Source organism: Montipora foliosa, unplaced genomic scaffold (genome assembly GCF_036669935.1).
Source record: "Montipora foliosa isolate CH-2021 unplaced genomic scaffold, ASM3666993v2 scaffold_48, whole genome shotgun sequence".
Lineage (NCBI taxonomy): Eukaryota > Metazoa > Cnidaria > Anthozoa > Scleractinia > Acroporidae > Montipora > Montipora foliosa.
In genome coordinates this window covers 38594-57950 of record NW_027179789.1, presented here as the reverse complement: position 1 = coordinate 57950, position 19357 = coordinate 38594, and the positions used below count along the sequence as shown (strand labels likewise).

General features: G+C 48.9%; 15 non-coding genes and 1 pseudogene across 15 annotated transcripts; 11 read left to right on the top strand and 5 right to left on the bottom strand.

The window, feature by feature from the left end:
• Positions 1–4091: 4091 nt before the first annotated feature.
• LOC137989914 (U2 spliceosomal RNA) lies at positions 4092–4266 on the top strand (annotated as a pseudogene).
• Positions 4267–4458: 192 nt separating this feature from the next.
• LOC137989888 (U1 spliceosomal RNA) lies at positions 4459–4621 on the top strand. The gene has a single exon (XR_011121059.1). It is a non-coding gene; the product is annotated as a U1 spliceosomal RNA (small nuclear RNA).
• A 973-nt stretch (positions 4622–5594) lies between these two features.
• LOC137989915 (5S ribosomal RNA) lies at positions 5595–5713 on the bottom strand. The gene has a single exon (XR_011121081.1). It is a non-coding gene; the product is annotated as a 5S ribosomal RNA (ribosomal RNA).
• A 266-nt stretch (positions 5714–5979) lies between these two features.
• LOC137989896 (U2 spliceosomal RNA) lies at positions 5980–6171 on the top strand. The gene has a single exon (XR_011121066.1). It is a non-coding gene; the product is annotated as a U2 spliceosomal RNA (small nuclear RNA).
• A 197-nt stretch (positions 6172–6368) lies between these two features.
• On the top strand, positions 6369–6531 carry LOC137989891 (U1 spliceosomal RNA). The gene has a single exon (XR_011121061.1). It is a non-coding gene; the product is annotated as a U1 spliceosomal RNA (small nuclear RNA).
• Positions 6532–7508: 977 nt separating this feature from the next.
• Positions 7509–7626, bottom strand: LOC137989877 (5S ribosomal RNA). The gene has a single exon (XR_011121048.1). It is a non-coding gene; the product is annotated as a 5S ribosomal RNA (ribosomal RNA).
• Positions 7627–7892: 266 nt separating this feature from the next.
• Positions 7893–8082, top strand: LOC137989901 (U2 spliceosomal RNA). Its single transcript, XR_011121071.1, has one exon. It is a non-coding gene; the product is annotated as a U2 spliceosomal RNA (small nuclear RNA).
• A 194-nt stretch (positions 8083–8276) lies between these two features.
• On the top strand, positions 8277–8439 carry LOC137989889 (U1 spliceosomal RNA). Its single transcript, XR_011121060.1, has one exon. It is a non-coding gene; the product is annotated as a U1 spliceosomal RNA (small nuclear RNA).
• A 979-nt stretch (positions 8440–9418) lies between these two features.
• LOC137989878 (5S ribosomal RNA) lies at positions 9419–9536 on the bottom strand. Its single transcript, XR_011121049.1, has one exon. It is a non-coding gene; the product is annotated as a 5S ribosomal RNA (ribosomal RNA).
• Positions 9537–9802: 266 nt separating this feature from the next.
• LOC137989895 (U2 spliceosomal RNA) lies at positions 9803–9994 on the top strand. The gene has a single exon (XR_011121065.1). It is a non-coding gene; the product is annotated as a U2 spliceosomal RNA (small nuclear RNA).
• Positions 9995–10188: 194 nt separating this feature from the next.
• Positions 10189–10352, top strand: LOC137989893 (U1 spliceosomal RNA). The gene has a single exon (XR_011121063.1). It is a non-coding gene; the product is annotated as a U1 spliceosomal RNA (small nuclear RNA).
• Positions 10353–11331: 979 nt separating this feature from the next.
• Positions 11332–11450, bottom strand: LOC137989872 (5S ribosomal RNA). The gene has a single exon (XR_011121043.1). It is a non-coding gene; the product is annotated as a 5S ribosomal RNA (ribosomal RNA).
• Positions 11451–11715: 265 nt separating this feature from the next.
• LOC137989902 (U2 spliceosomal RNA) lies at positions 11716–11907 on the top strand. The gene has a single exon (XR_011121072.1). It is a non-coding gene; the product is annotated as a U2 spliceosomal RNA (small nuclear RNA).
• Positions 11908–12101: 194 nt separating this feature from the next.
• On the top strand, positions 12102–12265 carry LOC137989885 (U1 spliceosomal RNA). The gene has a single exon (XR_011121056.1). It is a non-coding gene; the product is annotated as a U1 spliceosomal RNA (small nuclear RNA).
• A 977-nt stretch (positions 12266–13242) lies between these two features.
• LOC137989876 (5S ribosomal RNA) lies at positions 13243–13362 on the bottom strand. Its single transcript, XR_011121047.1, has one exon. It is a non-coding gene; the product is annotated as a 5S ribosomal RNA (ribosomal RNA).
• A 269-nt stretch (positions 13363–13631) lies between these two features.
• On the top strand, positions 13632–13824 carry LOC137989900 (U2 spliceosomal RNA). Its single transcript, XR_011121070.1, has one exon. It is a non-coding gene; the product is annotated as a U2 spliceosomal RNA (small nuclear RNA).
• Positions 13825–19357: the final 5533 nt, after the last annotated feature.

Sequence of the window (19357 nt, the reverse complement as noted above, 5' to 3'; positions counted from 1 at the left end):
AATACTGTTAAGCCACTGGATAATGGCAACCTAGTTAACGCAGCTGATAAAGGAGCTGCCAAAAGTACTGAGAATTCTGTTAAAAAATTAGAAAATGTTAAAAAACCACCAAGTGGTGGCACTTCATGTAAAGTGGCTGAGAATACAGGTGTGCGTCGTAAGGGTACTGTTGCTAGTGGTGGTACCGACGGTCTTGTTTCTTCGGGTGTTCCTCCATCCTCCCAATCTGTTGAACCTTTGGAGGTGGAAATGGTTGAGGTATCCACTCCTCGTAAACGTGGTTGTGATTCCGTTGAGACCTCCTCTGATAGCTCTTCTGTTACTCCTTCCCGAAAGGCTCTTACGAAGGTGGCTAAGAAGAGTGGAGCTGCGCCCTCTTCTACTAAATCGAAGACTCGTGCTTCAGCTGATACTGTCAAGTCTGCGAAGCACGAAGGTTTGCCTGATGTGTCGGTTTCCCTCCCCCAACGCAAAGCACGTACATAGTTATTCTTTTACTGTACTCCATTATGGCTCTGTCAGTTGTCTCAGTTAATGTCAACGGTCTGCGAGACCAGTCTAAGCGAGCTGGGTTTGTACAGTGGCTTCATTCCTTGCCTGTTGTTCCTGATGTAGTGTGCCTCCAAGAGGCCCACTGCATCTCCCTCAGTGAGTGTCAGTCCTGGTTCCAGTCATCTGGTCTTTCCGTTGTGGCGTCTCCCGGCTCTAATAAGTCTTGTGGTTGTATTGTTTTGTTTCGTCCAGTGTTGTCCCTTGTTAAATCTTCCTCTGATAGTTGTGGTCGGTTTTTTGTTATGTGAGTTTTCTTTGCGTGGCGCTGTGTTCAGGGTTGCTTGCATTTATGCTCCCAATCGCAACCCTGATCGTGATGCCTTCCTGGACGAGGTCTCTTCCCGATTAGACCCTTCAGTTCCCACCCTCCTCGCCGGCGATTTTAATACCGTCTTTGATCGCGCTGCTGACCGTGTGTGGGGCTCCGTGGTCGGTGATACCTCGCGTGAGAGTGTTGTTGCCCTTTGGTCGTCTTTTTGACGATGTCTGTTGTATTGATATTTGGAGATACCTCCATCCGTCTTCCTCCGCCTTTACCTGGACTAAGGCGGATGGCTCTATCTCCTCCCGTATAGATCTAATTGGGTGTCCTTATGTCTGGGTTGCGTCTGTCTCTGTTTGTGAAATTCTTCCGTGTCCGTTTTCAGACCATTGTGCTGTGTCCTGCTCTCTCACTGTTCCTGACGTTATTCCTCCTGGTCCGGGGCTTTGGAAGCTTAATACCTCAGTCCTGGAGGAGGAGGAGTACTGTCGCCTTATTTCTGACTTTTGGGCCGATTGGAAGGACTGTAAGCTCTGTTTTTCCTCTCTTTCCAAGTGGTGGGATTCCGGTAAAGCAAAGATCAAGGGCATTACGGTATCTTACTGTGTGCGCCGGTCGCAGAAAGATTCTTGGTCACGTGATTTGTTGGCTAGGTTGGCGGCACACCTCAAGGCACGGCTTGATGCTGGTTGCCTGTCTGTTTTAGGTGTTTATCGATCCACCCTTGAACAGCTTTCCGCCTATGACATCAGGGCTGCTCAAGGTGCCCAAGTACGGTCACGTGTCCGATGGGTTGAGGAGGGCGAGGTCTCATCGGCGTACTTTTTTCGTTTAGAGAAGAAACGGTCTGCTGACCGGTGGGTTTCTGCGCTTCGGAACCCTGATGGGTCCATTGTTTCAACACCTTCTGATCTGTGTTCTTCGTTTGCCACTTTCTACTCCTCTCTTTTTACTGCCTGTCCTACGGATTCCGCTGCTCAAGATTTTCTCCTCAGTAATGTGTCCTTGGTCCTTTCATCTGCCCAAGCTGATCTTTGTGAGGGCTTTCTGACTCTTGGGGAGTGTCATCGTGCCCTTGTTGGCATGGCTCGTCGTAAAGCCCCGGGGTCGATGGCCTCCCCATGGAGTTTTACTTGAAATTCTGGGACGTTCTTGGGTCTGATTTAGTGGAGGTCTTGAATTCGTGTTATCTGTCTGGTTCTATGTCTTTGTCTCAACGGCGGGGTCTCATATCCTTAATCTTTAAGAAGGGAGATCGGTTGGACGCTCGTAACTGGCGCCCCATCTCCCTTCTTAACGTCGACTATAAGCTTGCTTCTCGTGTTATTGCTGGGCGCCTTCTCAAAGTTATCCATCTGGTTGTTAGTGAGGATCAGACCTGCGGTGTTCCTGGCAGGTTTTATTGGCGAGAATGTTGCTCTTTTGCGTGATGTGGTTGCCTTTGCCACGGAATCTGACATCCCGGTTGCCGTTCTCTCCTTAGACCAGGAAAAGGCCTTTGATAGAGTGGGATTGGTCATTTATGTGTGCTACTCTGTCGAGGATGGGTTTTGGCCCATCTTTTGTCCGTTGGGTTGTTCTGTTCTATTCTGCTGTCCAAAGCTCTGTAGTTGTTAATGGTTATCTGTCTCGGTTTTTTCCTTTGTCTCGTGGCGTGCGTCAGGGCTGTCCTTTGTCTCCATTATTATATGTTCTAGTTTCTGAAGTGCTTGCTGTTAACATTCGTGCCAATCCACGTATCATTGGTCTTTCTGTCCCCGGGGCCCCGCGGGCCCTGTCTCCGATCTCGCAGTACGCCGATGACACCTCTCTCATCGTCACGTCTGATATTGCCATTGCTGCTATTTTTGAAGTTTATGCTCTTTTTGAAAGGGGTTCTGGTGCTAAGCTTAATCAGTCCAAATCCAAGGGATTGTGGCTCGGTTCGTGGTCTGGCAGGACTGACCCCCCTGTCACCCTGGACTGGACCTCGGCCAAGATCAAAGTGCTGGGCGTCTTTATTGGGCCTGGGAATTTGGAGGAAGTGAACTGGCGTCCTAGGATTGATGCCGTGGAGAATGTGCTGGCTTCTTGGAGGCAACGCTCCCTGTCCTACGGCGGGAGAGCTCTCGTCATCAACGCCTTGTCCCTTTCTAGGGTTTGGTACATTGCCTCCCTAATTCATGTCCCCCCTTGGGTTTCTTCCGAGCTTTGTAAATTGGTTTTTGGGTTTTTTTGGAAGGGCAAACGCGATCTGGTTTCTCGTGCTGTTGTTGTTCAGCCTACATCTGCTGGTGGTTTTTCTGTCATTGATCTTCGTCTTAAAGTTTCTGCGCTCCTTGTCCAGTGGGTTCGGCGTTTCACTGTTTCTCCGAGTAGTTGGGTCCATTTCTTTTCCTTTTGGTGTGATTCTCGTTTTGGTGTCCCTGCTCTTGATGTTCTGTCCCGTCCTGAGGCCTTTTCCTCCAAGTCCCTTCCCCCTTTTTACTCTGCTCTTCTGTCTGCTTGGCGTTTGGCTGGTGGTTCCTTTTCCCGTCGGCGTTCCTCCCTTGTCATTGCGTCTTTGTCTCCTCATCATGTTGCTGCTGTTTCCTCTATCTCTGCAAATTCTGTTTATTTGTTTTTTTGCTGTCTGAGGATCGTCCGATTCCCATTGTGTTGACAAGTTTTTCCCTTTGTATGGCTCACTCTACTGGCCTTCGACCTGGTCCCAATTGTTCTTCTTCAATCTTGACCGCCCAGTGATCGATCTCAACTGGAAGGTCGCCCATGGCGTGTTGTACACTGCCGATCGCCTTGTCGGTTTTGGGTACTCGGTCGACCCTTCTTGCTTTTGCCGTCTTGCCTCTGAATGTCCTTCTCACTTGTTTTTCTCCTGCCCTCTTGCTCATAGTGTGCTTTCATGGTTACAGTCTCTATTGTTTGGTTTTTCGTCTTCGTCCCCCTCTTTGGTTTGCCGTCACGTGCTGTTTGGTTTTGACCCGGCTGAGATCCGTCAAGTTCCTCGTGTTTTCATGTACATCCTAGGTGTCTGTAAGTATTTTATCTGGCTCGCTCGGAATGACTTTCGTTTCCGTAATGTGCCGCCTGGTGCCCTCGATGTCATCGCAAAGGTCCGCTCTCGTGTCAAGTTCAATCTACCTCTCCTTTTTAAGCGTTTTAAGTCCCCCCCGTCGTCTACGTTATTTTCATCGTCAGTGGGGTGCGTCTGGCATTATCGGCTCTGTTTGCAATGGTCGTTTTTCTCTGTCCCAGTTTTAGTCCTGTTATCGTCCCGGGCTGTTGCTTGTTTCACGGCGTACCTACCTTTGTAGGATGAGTCTTTCTGGCTGGCGACCTTGTCGGGTCTGCTGCTCACGAGCAGCTCATATATTAAACTGATTTTTGGAACTGGGCCGTGTAAAAGAGGCTTGCCTCGTCCCGGCCACGGGTTGCCTCGGTATAGCACTACCTCCGAGCGTGGCCCACTTCCCTCTGGGGAAGAAATAATCAAGTGAAAGCAGAAACACATGACCAGCAACCAACCTTCACATTCTCTTCTCTTTCTAGGTAGCATATCAGCGAGTGGACGGCACGACACGACAGACGAGGAGCACGTGACCCCCATTACCACATTGTATGCGCAGACAAGTTGCGTTTTGCGGTTCCGGAGAGGTTGAAAAGGCATACTTACCTGACGCGGGAGGCACTGTGATCAGGGAGGCAGTCCTCTCAAGGTGAGGCTCTTTCATTGCACTTCGATTGGGTTGACCCTTGCGATTACCCAAATGTGGGTAACTCGAGCGTATAATTTCTGGTAGTGGGGACCTGCGTTCGCGCTAGTCCCCGCACCAAACCCGGTGCAAAGTTGGCTAATGGGAAGGTTTGTTGGTACGTTTCAGGCACGGCAGGTAAGGAGATGCGGTGGCGGTGTAAGGACTAAGTAAGGTTAGTTGTATTTGTGAATTCCACTGCTGAAATTGTAGGTGAATGTTCCGTACTTGGTGCACTGCAAAACTGTGATTTTATTTCTTTCATTCTTGGCCGTAGAGAGAGCGAGAGGACGTGTTTATTTCAGCCGCATCGATTTCCATCGATAGACGAGTGAGACAAGAAAATGCCAGCGGGTCGAGCTCTTATCCTCGTGCATCGTTTCGAAAACGTAAGTGGATGTGTGTTTGTACTGCTCCATCGCGATAGATTTCTTTTGCGTTGTGTTATGTTGCGTTCTGGAGAGCCCGTTTTGCATTGAGTAACTGAGGACCCGCCAGATCAGTTGGCGTTACCATTTCTGTGGCCAACACTTTGTGGTTCTCTATGTTATCAGTTAATTGGATTGTTATCATAAAAAGTAAATCTTTCATGGTCAGGATAGTGGTCTATCGGCCCTTTGAATACGTACTGTCCGTGTTGAGCAGGAACAGTAAGACTTTGAAGTGCGCTACGGTCACGTAAGTCACGTTTTCGCAGGATCAATGTTGTAGTGTTGTAGCCTTCGTCGTATGCATATCATCCGGGCTAGGTTAACTTCCATCTAATGCATAACAGTGCATGCATTTTTACTTGTCGTATCCTGTTCTTTGCTCACACGAAAAGATACGTTTCATGTCATAAACGTTGGATTGATAAGATTCTCGCGCGCACGCGCTCCCTTGGGAATACAAGTTCCACTTTCTCGTGTGAACTATTTTGTTTTTGTTGTATGTCTCATCTTTGACATATCGTTGGCATGTTGTGTTCAAAAAACCTGGTTTGGAATGTTCTTTCATTAAAGGAAACTGAGATTTTTTGAGATAATCAAGTGTACAGAAGGAAAAAGGGAAGCCTACAACACGGGGTATTCCCAGGCGGTCTCCCATCCAAGTACTAACCCCGCCCGACAGGGCTTAACTTCGGTGATCGGACGAGAACCGGTGTTTTCCCTGTGGTATGGTCGTAGACAAGTAATTCGCCGTGAAAATTAACTTTGTTATAAGGGAAAATAAAACGAGGTCAGAGCAAGCACAATGTGCATTTGTCCTCTTGCCGTCAACGCAAGTGCCATGCAATGCTGGTCCTGCTGCCCACTGTACAAGGGCGATCGTTGTGTGCGCCTCGCTTTCAGGTTGGCTTTGGGCATTCCTTCCTTGGCACGGATTGTAATCGGACCACCATATCTCGTGGCCATGAGACTGGGAGCACCTTGTCCGCTGTGAGCATTTACGGGCATCGCTTCTCGGCCTTTTGGCTAAGATCAAGTGTAGTATCTGTTCTTATCAGCTTAATATCTGATACGCTGCTCATCGAGCAGCTCATATATTAAACTGATTTTTGGAACTGGGCCGTGGAAAAGAGGCTTGCCTCGTCCCGGCCACGGGTTGCCTCGGTATAGCACTACCTCCGAGCGTGGCCCACTTCCCTCTGGGGAAGAAATAATCAAGTGAAAGCAGAACAAATGACCAAGCAACCAACCTTCACATTCTCTTCTCTTTTCTAGGTAGCATAGCAGCGAGCGTGTGGACAGCACGACACGACAGGACGAGGAGCACGTGACCCCATTACCACATGGTATGCGCAGACAAGTTGCGTTTTGCGGTTCCGGAGAGGTTGAAAAGGCATACTTACCTGACGCGGGAGGCACTGTGATCAGGGAGGCAGTCCTCTCAAGGTGAGGCTCTTTCATTGCACTTCGATTGGGTTGACCTTGCGATTACCCCAAATGTGGGTAACTCGAGCGTATAATTTCTGGTAGTGGGGACCTGCGTTCGCGCTAGTCCCCGCACCAAACCCCGGTGGCAAAGTTGGCTAATGGGAAGGTTTGTTGGTAACGTTTCAGGCAGGGCAGGGAAGGAGATGCGGTGGCGGTGTAAGGACTAAGGAAGGTGAGTTGTATTTGTGAATTCCACTGCTGAAATTGTAGGTGAATGTTCCCGTACTTGGTGCACTGCAAAACTGTGATTTTATTTCTTTCATTCTTGGCCGTAGAGAGAGCGAGAGGACGTGTTTATTTCAGCCGCATCGATTTCCATCGATAGACGAGTGAGACAAGAAAATGCCAGCGGGTCGAGCTCTTATCCTCGTGCATCGTTTCGAAAACGTAAGTGGATGTGTGTTTGTACTGCTCCATCGCGATAGATTTCTTTTGCGTTGTGTTATGTTGCGTTCTGGAGAGCCCGTTTTGCATTGAGTAACTGAGGACCCGCCAGATCAGTTGGCGTTACATTTCTGTGGCCAACACTTTGTGGTTTCTCTATGTTATCAGTTAATTGGATTGTTATCATAAAAAGTAAAATCTTTCATGGTCAGGATAGTGTCTTATCGGCCCTTTGAATACGTACTGTCCGTGTTGAGCAGGAAACAGTAAGACTTTGAAGTGCGCTACGTCACGTAAGTCACGTTTTCGCAGGATCAATGTTGTAGTGTTGTAGCCTTCGTTGTATGCATATCATCCGGGCTAGGTTAACTTCCATCTAATGCATAACAGTGCATGCATTTTTTACTTGTCGTATCCTGTTCTTTGCTCACACGAAAAGATACGTTTCATGTCATAAACGTTGGATTGATAAGATCTCGCGCGCACGCGCTCCCTTGGGAATACAAGTTCCACTTTCTCGTGTGAACTATTTTGTTTTTGTTGTATGTCTCATCTTTGACATATCGTTGGCATGTTGTGTTCAAAAAACCTGGTTTGGAATGTTCTTTCATTAAAGGAAACTGAGATTTTTGAGATAATCAAGTGTACAGAAGGAAAAAGGGAAGCCTACAACACGGGGTATTCCCAGGCGGTCTCCCATCCAAGTACTAACCCCGCCCGACAGGGCTTAACTCGGTGATCGGACGAGAACCGGTGTTTTCCCTGTGGTATGGTCGTAGACAAGTAATTCGCCGTGAAAATAACTTTGTTATAAGGGAAAATAAAAACGAGGTCAGAGCAAGCACAATGTGCATTTGTCCTCTTGCCGTCAACGCAAGTGCCATGCAATGCTGGTCCTGCTGCCCACTGTACAAGGGCGATCGTTGTGTGCGCCTCGCTTTCAGGTTGGCTTTGGGCATTCCTTCCTTGGCACGGATTGTAATCGGACCACCATATCTCGTGGCCATGAGACTGGGAGCACCTTGTCCGCTGTGAGCATTTACGGGCATCGTTCTCGGCCTTTTGGCTAAGATCAAGTGTAGTATCTGTTCTTATCAGCTTAATATCTGATACGCTGCTCATCGAGCAGCTCATATATTAAACTGATTTTTGGAACTGGGCGTGGAAAAGAGGCTTGCCTCGTCCCGGCCACGGGTTGCCTCGGTATAGCACTACCTCCGAGCGTGGCCCACTTCCCTCTGGGGAAGAAATAATCAAGTGAAAGCAGAACAAATGACCAAGCAACCAACCTTCACATTCTCTTCTCTTTTCTAGGTAGCATAGCAGCGAGTGGACAGCACGACACGACAGGACGAGGAGCACGTGACCCCCATTACCACATGGTATGCGCAGACAAGTTGCGTTTTGCGGTTCCGGAGAGGTTGAAAAGGCATACTTACCTGACGCGGGAGGCACTGTGATCAGGGAGGCAGTCCTCTCAAGGTGAGGCTCTTTCATTGCACTTCGATTGGGTTGACCCTTGCGATTACCCCAAATGTGGGTAACTCGAGCGTATAATTTCTGGTAGTGGGACCTGCGTTCGCGCTAGTCCCCGCACCAAACCCCGGTGGCAAAGTTGGCTAATGGGAAGGTTTGTTGGTAACGTTTCAGGCAGGGCAGGGAAGGAGATGCGGTGGCGGTGTAAGGACTAAGGAAGGTGAGTTGTATTTGTGAATTCCACTGCTGAAATTGTAGGTGAATGTTCCGTACTTGGTGCACTGCAAAACTGTGATTTTATTTCTTTCATTCTTGGCCGTAGAGAGAGCGAGAGGACGTGTTTATTTCAGCCGCATCGATTTCCATCGATAGACGAGTGAGACAAGAAAATGCCAGCGGGTCGAGCTCTTATCCTCGTGCATCGTTTCGAAAAACGTAAGTGGATGTGTGTTTGTACTGCTCCATCGCGATAGATTTCTTTTGCGTTGTGTTATGTTGCGTTCTGGAGAGCCCGTTTTGCATTGAGTAACTGAGGACCCGCCAGATCAGTTGGCGTTACATTTCTGTGGCCAACACTTTGTGGTTTCTCTATGTTATCAGTTAATTGGATTGTTATCATAAAAAGTAAATCTTTCATGGTCAGGATAGTGTCTTATCGGCCCTTTGAATACGTACTGTCCGTGTTGAGCAGGGAACACAGTAAGACTTTGAAGTGCGCTACGTCACGTAAGTCACGTTTTCGCAGGATCAATGTTGTAGTGTTGTAGCCTTCGTTGTATGCATATCATCCGGGCTAGGTTAACTTCCATCTAATGCATAACAGTGCATGCATTTTTTACTTGTCGTATCCTGTTCTTTGCTCACACGAAAAGATACGTTTCATGTCATAAACGTTGGATTGATAAGATCTCGCGCGCACGCGCTCCCTTGGGATACAAGTTCCACTTTCTCGTGTGAACTATTTTGTTTTTGTTGTATGTCTCATCTTTGACATATCGTTGGCATGTTGTGTTTCAAAAAACCTGGTTTGGAATGTTCTTTCATTAAAGGAAACTGAGATTTTTTGAGATAATCAAGTGTACAGAAGGAAAAAGGGAAGCCTACAACACGGGGTATTCCCAGGCGGTCTCCCATCCAAGTACTAACCCCGCCGACAGGGCTTAACTTCGGTGATCGGACGAGAACCGGTGTTTTCCCTGTGGTATGGTCGTAGACAAGTAATTCGCCGTGAAAATTAACTTTGTATAAGGGAAAATAAAAACGAGGTCAGAGCAAGCACAATGTGCATTTGTCCTCTTGCCGTCAACGCAAGTGCCATGCAATGCTGGTCCTGCTGCCCACTGTACAAGGGCGATCGTTGTGTGCGCCTCGCTTTCAGGTTGGCTTTGGGCATTCCTTCCTTGGCACGGATTGTAATCGGACCACCATATCTCGTGGCCATGAGACTGGGAGCACCTTGTCCGCTGTGAGCATTTACGGGCATCGCTTCTCGGCCTTTTGGCTAAGATCAAGTGTAGTATCTGTTCTTATCAGCTTAATATCTGATACGCTGCTCATCGAGCAGCTCATATATTAAACTGATTTTTGGAACTGGGCCGTGGAAAAGAGGCTTGCCTCGTCCCGGCCACGGGTTGCCTCGGTATAGCACTACCTCCGAGCGTGGCCCACTTCCCTCTGGGGAAGAAATAATCAAGTGAAAGCAGAACAAATGACCAAGCAACCAACCTTCACATTCTCTTCTCTTTTCTAGGTAGCATAGCAGCGAGTGGACAGCACGACACGACAGGACGAGGAGCACGTGACCCCCATTACCACATGGTATGCGCAGACAAGTTGCGTTTTGCGGTTCCGGAGAGGTTGAAAAGGCATACTTACCTGACGCGGGAGGCACTGTGATCAGGGAGGCAGTCCTCTCAAGGTGAGGGCTCTTTCATTGCACTTCGATTGGGTTGACCCTGCGATTACCCCAAATGTGGGTAACTCGAGCGTATAATTTCTGGTAGTGGGGACCTGCGTTCGCGCTAGTCCCCGCACCAAACCCCGGTGGCAAAGTTGGCTAATGGGAAGGTTTGTTGGTAACGTTTCAGGCAGGGCAGGGAAGGAGATGCGGTGGCGGTGTAAGGACTAAGGAAGGTGAGTTGTATTTGTGAATCCACTGCTGAAATTGTAGGTGAATGTTCCGTACTTGGTGCACTGCAAAACTGTGATTTTTATTTCTTTCATTCTTGGCCGTAGAGAGAGCGAGAGGACGTGTTTTTATTTCAGCCGCATCGATTTCCATCGATAGACGAGTGAGACAAGAAAATGCCAGCGGGTCGAGCTCTTATCCTCGTGCATCGTTTCGAAAACGTAAGTGGATGTGTGTTTGTACTGCTCCATCGCGATAGATTTCTTTTGCGTTGTGTTATGTTGCGTTCTGGAGAGCCCGTTTGCATTGAGTAACTGAGGACCCGCCAGATCAGTTGGCGTTACATTTCTGTGGCCAACACTTTGTGGTTTTCTCTATGTTATCAGTTAATTGGATTGTTATCATAAAAAGTAAATCTTTCATGGTCAGGATAGTGTCTTATCGGCCCTTTGAATACGTACTGTCCGTGTTGAGCAGGGGAACAGTAAGACTTTGAAGTGCGCTACGTCACGTAAGTCACGTTTTCGCAGGATCAATGTTGTAGTGTTGTAGCCTTCGTTGTATGCATATCATCCGGGCTAGGTTAACTTCCATCTAATGCATAACAGTGCATGCATTTTTTACTTGTCGTATCCTGTTCTTTGCTCACACGAAAAGATACGTTTCATGTCATAAACGTTGGATTGATAAGATCTCGCGCGCACGCGCTCCCTTGGGAATACAAGTTCCACTTTCTCGTGTGAACTATTTTGTTTTTGTTGTATGTCTCATCTTTGACATATCGTTGGCATGTTGTGTTCAAAAAACCTGGTTTGGAATGTTCTTTCATTAAAGGAAACTGAGATTTTTTGAGATAATCAAGTGTACAGAAGGAAAAAGGGAAGCCTACAACACGGGGTATTCCCAGGCGGTCTCCCATCCAAGTACTAACCCCGCCCGACAGGGCTTAACTTCGGTGATCGGACGAGAACCGGTGTTTTCCCTGTGGTATGGTCGTAGCAAGTAATTCGCCGTGAAAATTAACTTTGTATAAGGGAAAATAAAAACGAGGTCAGAGCAAGCACAATGTGCATTTGTCCTCTTGCCGTCAACGCAAGTGCCATGCAATGCTGGTCCTGCTGCCCACTGTACAAGGGCGATCGTTGTGTGCGCCTCGCTTTCAGGTTGGCTTTGGGCATTCCTTCCTTGGCACGGATTGTAATCGGACCACCATATCTCGTGGCCATGAGACTGGGAGCACCTTGTCCGCTGTGAGCATTTACGGGCATCGCTTCTCGGCCTTTTGGCTAAGATCAAGTGTAGTATCTGTTCTTATCAGCTTAATATCTGATGCTGCTCATCGAGCAGCTCATATATTAAACTGATTTTTGGCAACTGGGCCGGTGGAAAAGAGGCTTGCCTCGTCCCGGCCACGGGTTGCCTCGGTATAGCACTACCTCCGAGCGTGGCCCACTTCCCTCTGGGGAAGAAATAATCAAGTGAAAGCAGAACAAATGACCAAGCAACCAACCTTCACATTCTCTTCTCTTTTCTAGGTAGCATAGCAGCGAGTGGACAGCACGACACGACAGGACGAGGAGCACTTTACCCACATTACCACATGGTATGCGCAGACAAGTTGCGTTTTGCGGTTCCGGAGAGGTTGAAAAGGCATACTTACCTGACGCGGGAGGCACTGTGATCAGGGAGGCAGTCCTCTCAAGGTGAGGCTCTTTCATTGCACTTCGATTGGGTTGACCCTTGCGATTACCCCAAATGTGGGTAACTCGAGCGTATAATTTCTGGTAGTGGGGACCTGCGTTCGCGCTAGTCCCCGCACCAAACCCCGGTGGCAAAGTTGGCTAATGGGAAGGTTTGTTGGTAACGTTTCAGGCAGGGCAGGGAAGGAGATGCGGTGGCGGTGTAAGGACTAAGGAAGGTGAGTTGTATTTGTGAATTCCACTGCTGAAATTGTAGGTGAATGTTCCGTACTTGGTGCACTGCAAAACTGTGATTTTTTCTTTCATTCTTGGCCGTAGAGAGAGCGAGAGGACGTGTTTTATTTCAGCCGCATCGATTTCCATCGATAGACGAGTGAGACAAGAAAATGCCAGCGGGTCGAGCTCTTATCCTCGTGCATCGTTTCGAAAACGTAAGTGGATGTGTGTTTGTACTGCTCCATCGCGATAGATTTCTTTTGCGTTGTGTTATGTTGCGTTCTGGAGAGCCCGTTTTGCATTGAGTAACTGAGGACCCGCCAGATCAGTTGGCGTTACATTTCTGTGGCCAACACTTTGTGGTTTCTCTATGTTATCAGTTAATTGGATTGTTATCATAAAAAGTAAATCTTTCATGGTCAGGATAGTGTCTTATCGGCCCTTTGAATACGTACTGTCCGTGTTGAGCAGGGAACAGTAAGACTTTGAAGTGCGCTACGTCACGTAAGTCACGTTTTCGCAGGATCAATGTTGTAGTGTTGTAGCCTTCGTTGTATGCATATCATCCGGGCTAGGTTAACTTCCATCTAATGCATAACAGTGCATGCATTTTTTACTTGTCGTATCCTGTTCTTTGCTCACACGAAAAGATACGTTTCATGTCATAAACGTTGGATTGATAAGATCCCGCCCCAACGCGCTACCTTGGGAACACAATTTCCACTTTCTCGTGTGAACTATTTTGTTTTTGTTTGTATGTCTCATCTTGGACATATCGTTGGCATGTTTGTGTTCAAAAAACCTGGTTTGGAATGTTCTTTCATTAAAGGAAACTGAGATTTTTTGAGATAATGAAGTGTACAGAAGGAAAAAGGGAAGCCTACAACACGGGGTATTCCCAGGCGGTCTCCCATCCAAGTACTAACCCCTGCCCGACAGGGCTTAACTTCGGTGATCGGACGAGAACCGGTGTTTTCCCTGTGGTATGGTCGTAGACAAGTAATTCGCCGTGAAAATTAACTTTGTTATAAGGGAAAATAAAAACGAGGGTCGAGCAAGCACAATGTGCATTTGTCCTCTTTGCCGTCAACGCAAGTGCCATGCAATGCTGGTCCTGCTGCCCACTGTACAAGGGCGATCGTTGTGTGCGCCTCGCTTTCAGGTTGGCTTTGGGCATTCCTTCCTTGGCACGGATTGTAATCGGACCACCATATCTCGTGGCCATGAGACTGGGAGCACCTTGTCCGCTGTGAGCATTTACGGGCATCGGCTTCTCGGCCTTTTGGCTAAGATCAGTGTGTAGTATCTGTTCTTATCAGCTTAATATCTGATACGCTGCTCATCGAGCAGCTCATATATTAAACTGATTTTTGGAACTGGGCCGTGGAAAAGAGGCTTGCCTCGTCCCGGCCACGGGTTGCCTCGGTATAGCACTACCTCCGAGCGTGGCCCACTTCCCTCTGGGGAAGAAATAATCAAGTGAAAGCAGAACAAGTGACCAAGCAACCAACCTTCACATTCTCTTCTCTTTTCTAGGTAGCATAGCAGCGAGTGGACAGCACGACACGACAGGACGAGGAGCACGTGACCCCCCATTACCACATGGTATGCGCAGACAAGTTGCGTTTTGCGGTTTCCGGAGAGGTTTGAAAGGCATACTTACCTGACGCGGGTTTGGCCCTTGGTAAGTAGTGGTACGTGGCACTTGCTGACTTGTGGTATTGTGTGGTACTTGTATCTTCATCCTCCTGCTTCACTTGTGGGATTGTGGTGCTCATATCTTCATCCTCCTGCTTCACTTGTGGGATTGTAAGTTTGTACATATCTTTATTTATTCCTCTTTTTGCTTGTATTATACGCTTTTGCTGCTTTACACTTATATATAGGGGTGACCCTCCCGGGGACTAATGCGGGGCTCTCTGCCCTAACCCGGGGTAAGCCCATCTTTCCGTGTTTTTTGGCTTTCGAAGTCTCCCTCCATGGTGCTCCAGCGCACCCTTACCGTTCAGACCGGCAAGGTCTGTGCCGGTAAGTCAGGGAGCAAATCGTCGCTGAGGTTACTCAGGCTTTCTCCATTCACCCAGTAGTCGCAGTCCAAGTTGGATTCGACATTGTCAGGGTTACCTTCGTGATACTGATAGTTTTCAAGCTAGCCCGGGCTGGCTCTCATGTCTCCCTTTTTGGGAGCAACTGCGTAATCCAGGGTGGGGGTCCTCCCCCCACCATGATTCATATCTTTGACTATCCTGCCGAACTTGGGGACGAAGCCGTCCGTCTTGCTATTTCTAATTTTGGTGATGTCAAGTCTGTGCGACGTCAGAAATATATTGGGGGGCCAGATATAGAGACAGGCACGCGCCTAGTTCTTCTTACCCTCAAGGCCACCCCCCCCCGTGGGTTTTTTATTGGCAATTATTTCTGTCGGCTGTGGTACAAAGGGCAGCCGCTGGTGTGCAACTTGTGTAATGCTCATGGACACAAGTCGGTTGACTGTCCTAATAAGGACATGTGCAGGCGTTGTGGGCAGTCGGGCCATTTCGTCCGTTCCTGCCCAAACCCTTGGGGTGCTGTTTTCGCGGGTGGAATCCACCCCCTCCGCGGATTTTTCCCGACCTCGGGATCTTCAGTCTCCGCCCCCCCCTCCGTCCCCTGGAGCTGTCCAGGGTGACGGCGCGGGGCTTTCAGATTTAGCTCCTGTTGTTTCTCCCTCGTCTGGTGACATCAATCCCTCTGGCTCCTCTACCGTGGGCCGTGCGGTAGACGAGGCATGTGATACTTTCCTGAGTTCCTTCGACCTTTTTGGTGATACCAGCAGCATCTCAGATGACTCTGATAGCGAGTCACATGTTAGTGTCGATTCCTACTTGTCCGTTACCGATAGTCTTAAGGATTATAGTAGTGGTAAAAATATTTGTAAGGACAATATTCATAAGGATGTTAATTGTGGTAATAATATTAGTAAAGATATCAGTAATGATAACAATATTTGTATGGATATTAGTAATGGTAATGACATCAGTACAGATGTTAGCAGTGGTGTTCATATTAGTAATGTTCCTAATGGAGCTTCGGCTCACGTTAAAGAAGTTACTGATAATGGTGAGGGTGTTAGCAAGGGTGATGAAGCCCATACCAGTAGAGCTGCTAACACTATTATTGAGAAAGAGAGTACCCACAAGAACCTCTCTGATAACATAAATGATAGTGCGAATTCTAGTGCCGAGGCTGAGCCTCGCGATCCTGTAGTTAATGATACTCCTGTCACTGATAACATAGTTTCTGGACGTCCAGTTAGTGGTACGAATATTGGTAATGAGACCCAAGTTAATGATAGTTTGGTTACTAATTATAAGGATATAAATAAGGAATCTGTATTTAATGAAAATGAGGTTGTCGAAGTTCTTCAGACTGGGGTCAGTGGTATGGTGGTGTGGATTCTGGGGCTGACCCCTCCCAGCCACCTGCTGGTACTGGTCTGGAGGTTAGCCAATGCAGTACTAATGATGGCCAGATCCTCCCTTCCTCCCAAGAGGAGGAATCTCAAAGTGTCCTGGACACTCATACTGTCTCTGACTCTCCTCCCCTCCCCCGTAGGGCCAGGGGCAAGGCTAGGTCTTCTCGTCGGGCAAAACCTGGTTGCCATAACATGCCGCAGCATGTTTCTGATGTCCCGAGTCGTTCTCGGTCCCGCTCCCGCTAACATTCATGACTTCTTAACCCTTAATGTGTGTGGCTTACGTGATGTTTAACAAACGCATGTCTTTGATGCAGTGGCTATCCCACCTGAACCTTGATGTTGTTTGCCTGCAGGAGACACATGTTGTCTCCGTTGTCGAGGCAGCCTCTTGGTTTTCCCCATTTGGGTTTCTTTCGGTTTCGTCTCCGGGCTCTTCCCATTCATGCGGATCTGTCATTCTTTTCCGCCCTCGTCTGATCCTTAACCGTTTCTTGGGTGGAACTGAGTGGCAGATTCTTGATGGCAGAGTTCTCTGATCGAGGACTCTTCTATCGTGTGGTCTGTGTCTACGCCCCGAACAGGAACCCCGAGAGGGATTCCTTCCTTGCTTCCTGTGTTGATCTCGTTGACCTTTCGGTTCCAACGGTGCTGTGTGGCGACTTCAACGCCGTCTTTGACAGAGCCTTAGATCGTCGTGGGTCTGCTGCTGACTCTCCTTATCGTGACAGCTCTGCTGCCCTTTCTGCTTTGTTCCGTGCGTGCTGTGTTGTTGACACCTGGAGGTACATGCATCCTGATCGTGCCTCTTTCTCGTGGATGCGTTCGGATGGTGCACTTGCCTCCAGAATTGACTTTTTTTGGCTGTCCGGTTCCATGGATTTCGAGTGTCTTAGCTTGTGACCTTCTTGCGTGCCCTTACTCGGATCACTCTGCTGTCCTTACGTCTCTATCTATCCCAGCTCCCATCCCGCGTGGCCCGGGCCGCTGGCGGCTTAATGTGGCCATATTGCGGGATGATGCTTTTCGTATCTTCAGTTGAAGCCTTCTGGACCTACTGGAAATCTCGTAAAAGCTCCTTTCCCTCCCTCCAGGCTTGGTGGGATCGGGGGAAAGAACGTGTCAAGGGCATTGCCATGGAGTTCTGTACTCAAAAGAAGAAAAGTGACCTTTCTTCGCGCCTGCTGTTGACCACCCTTGCTAATCACTTGAGAGGCCGAATCGACTCCGGCCTTGTCTCCCTTCTGGACGTATATGAAGGTGTTTTGGCTCGCATAGCTGCTCTTGATTGCCAAGATGCTGAGGGTGCCCGCATTCGCTCCAGAGTACAATGGGTGGGAAGAGGGTGAGGCTTCCACACGTTTCTTCCTCAGAATGGAAAAGAAACATGGTATTGAAGAATGGGTACCATCCATCTTGAACCCCGACGGCATCCTGGTCTCTGACATTGACGGTATTTGCCGCTCGTGGGTTTCCTTCTTTTCTACGCTGTTTACGGCTTGTCCTACTGACAGTTCTGTTCAGGATAAGCTGTTGGGAAATATCTCGTGTCATCTTCCTCCGGGTTTGGGTTCCTCTTGTGACGGCCTCCTCTCAGTAGCAGAGGTCCATAAAGCCTTGATGGCGCTGCTAAGGGTAAATCTCCGGGTTTCTGATGGGCTCCCCGTTGAGTTCTATGCTCGATTTTGGCATGTCTTGGGAGAAGATCTAGTGGAGGTCCTCAATGCTTCTTACCGGTCTGGGATGCTTCCGCCGTCCCTCCGTCGTGCCCTCATCACCTTGATCTTTAAAAAGGGGGAGCGATCCGATCCCAAAACTGGCGCCCGATAAGTCTCTTGAATTGTGACTATAAACTCTGTGCTAGGGCTCTCGCTGGGCGTTTACTTAATGTTCTCCAACATGTGATTCATCCGGACCAGTCCTGTGGAGTCCGTGGGAGATACATTGGGAGAACGTAGTCTTGCTTCGTGGCATTGTAGATTTTTCCACCGAATCTGGTACTCCTGGTGCAATCCTCTCACTAGATCAGGAAAAGGCCTTCGATAGAGTCGACTGGAATTTCCTTTTCCGTACCCTCTCCCACTTGGGCTTTGGCCATTCTTTTATCTCATGGGTCCGGCTCTTATATTCAGGTATCTCGAGTGCTGTGCTTGTGAACGGTTATACGTCAGATCCTTTTTTCCCTTCTCGTGGTGTGCGACAGGGGTGCCCCCTCTCGCCGCTTCTTTATGTGATCTCCATCGAAGTTCTAGCTGCCAACATTCGGGCCAGCAGGTTATCCAGGGCCTAGCACTCCCTGGAGTTGCCGAGCCTCTGCCGGTGGTTTCGCTTTACGCTGATGATACGTCGGTCATCGCCCTCTCAGACGCTGCCATTCATGAGGTCTTCCGTGTCTATGGCGAGTTTGAGTTGGGGACTGGCTCTAAGCTTAATCTAGGCAAATGTGAGGGGCTATGGCTGGGGTCCTGGCGCGCCCGCGCCGATTCCCCTGTCGCCATCAAATGGACATCCGGAATGATAAAAGTGCTGGGGGTCTTTTCTAGGCCATGGTGATACATCTGCTGCTAATTGGGATCCTCGCATCGGTGCGGTGAAGCGCTGTCTCGACTCCTGGCGGTCCCGCGACCTCTCCTACTCAGGTAGGGCCATTGTTCTCAATGCTCTTGCCTTGTCAAGAATTTGGTACGTGGCCTCCTTAGTACCCATGCCTCCCTCAGTTCTTTCTGAGCTGACGTCACTGACTTTTAACTTCTTTTGGGCAGGGAAAAGAGATCTTGTCGCCCGAAGGGTTCTTCATCATGCTCATGACCTCGGTGGCTTTTCTGTGGTCTCTGTCACTTTCAAGGTTCAGTCCTTGCTTGTTCAATGGTTCCGGAGAATGGTTGTGAGCCCGGGTGCTTGGGTGTCCTTACTTACCTTTTGGTGCTTTGATCGTTTTGGTCTGCTCCCCGAGACTGTTCTTGCTAAACCGTCTGATTTTGCCCTGGACATTCTCCCGCCCTTTTTTCATGCTTGCTTCAATGCGTGGGTCGCCCTAGATGGGCGCTCCTCCTCTGGCGACTTGGCTGTCGGTCCAGATTCTGGTGGTGGCCCCTTTCTAGTGGCCTCCCTTACTTCCCGGTCCTCTTTACCAGGTCTTGCTAAGTTTTTGAACCCGCCCCGGCCCCACTGTGTACAGAAGTTTCTCCCCTCCTTTGGACCATGGGATTGGGATTGCACTGGAGGACCCTCCATTCAATGCCTTTAGACAGGAAGGTCATTGATCTTAATTGGAAGATCGCTCACGGAGTTCTATACACGGCAGAACGCCTTGCCTCATTCGGCTACCAGTTCCAGTTAGCGTGTTTCTGCGGTGTGCAACCCGAGGGGCTTGAACACCTGTTTTTTTCCTGTTCATTGGCCCAGAGTGGCATCTCCTGGATCCAATCACTTCTTTCTAGGTCCTACCCCCCTGGCCCCTCCATAACAGCCCGTCACATGCTTTTAGGCTTCTCGGACGCAGAACTCCGTTCCATCCCTAAAGTCTTTTCCTACATGC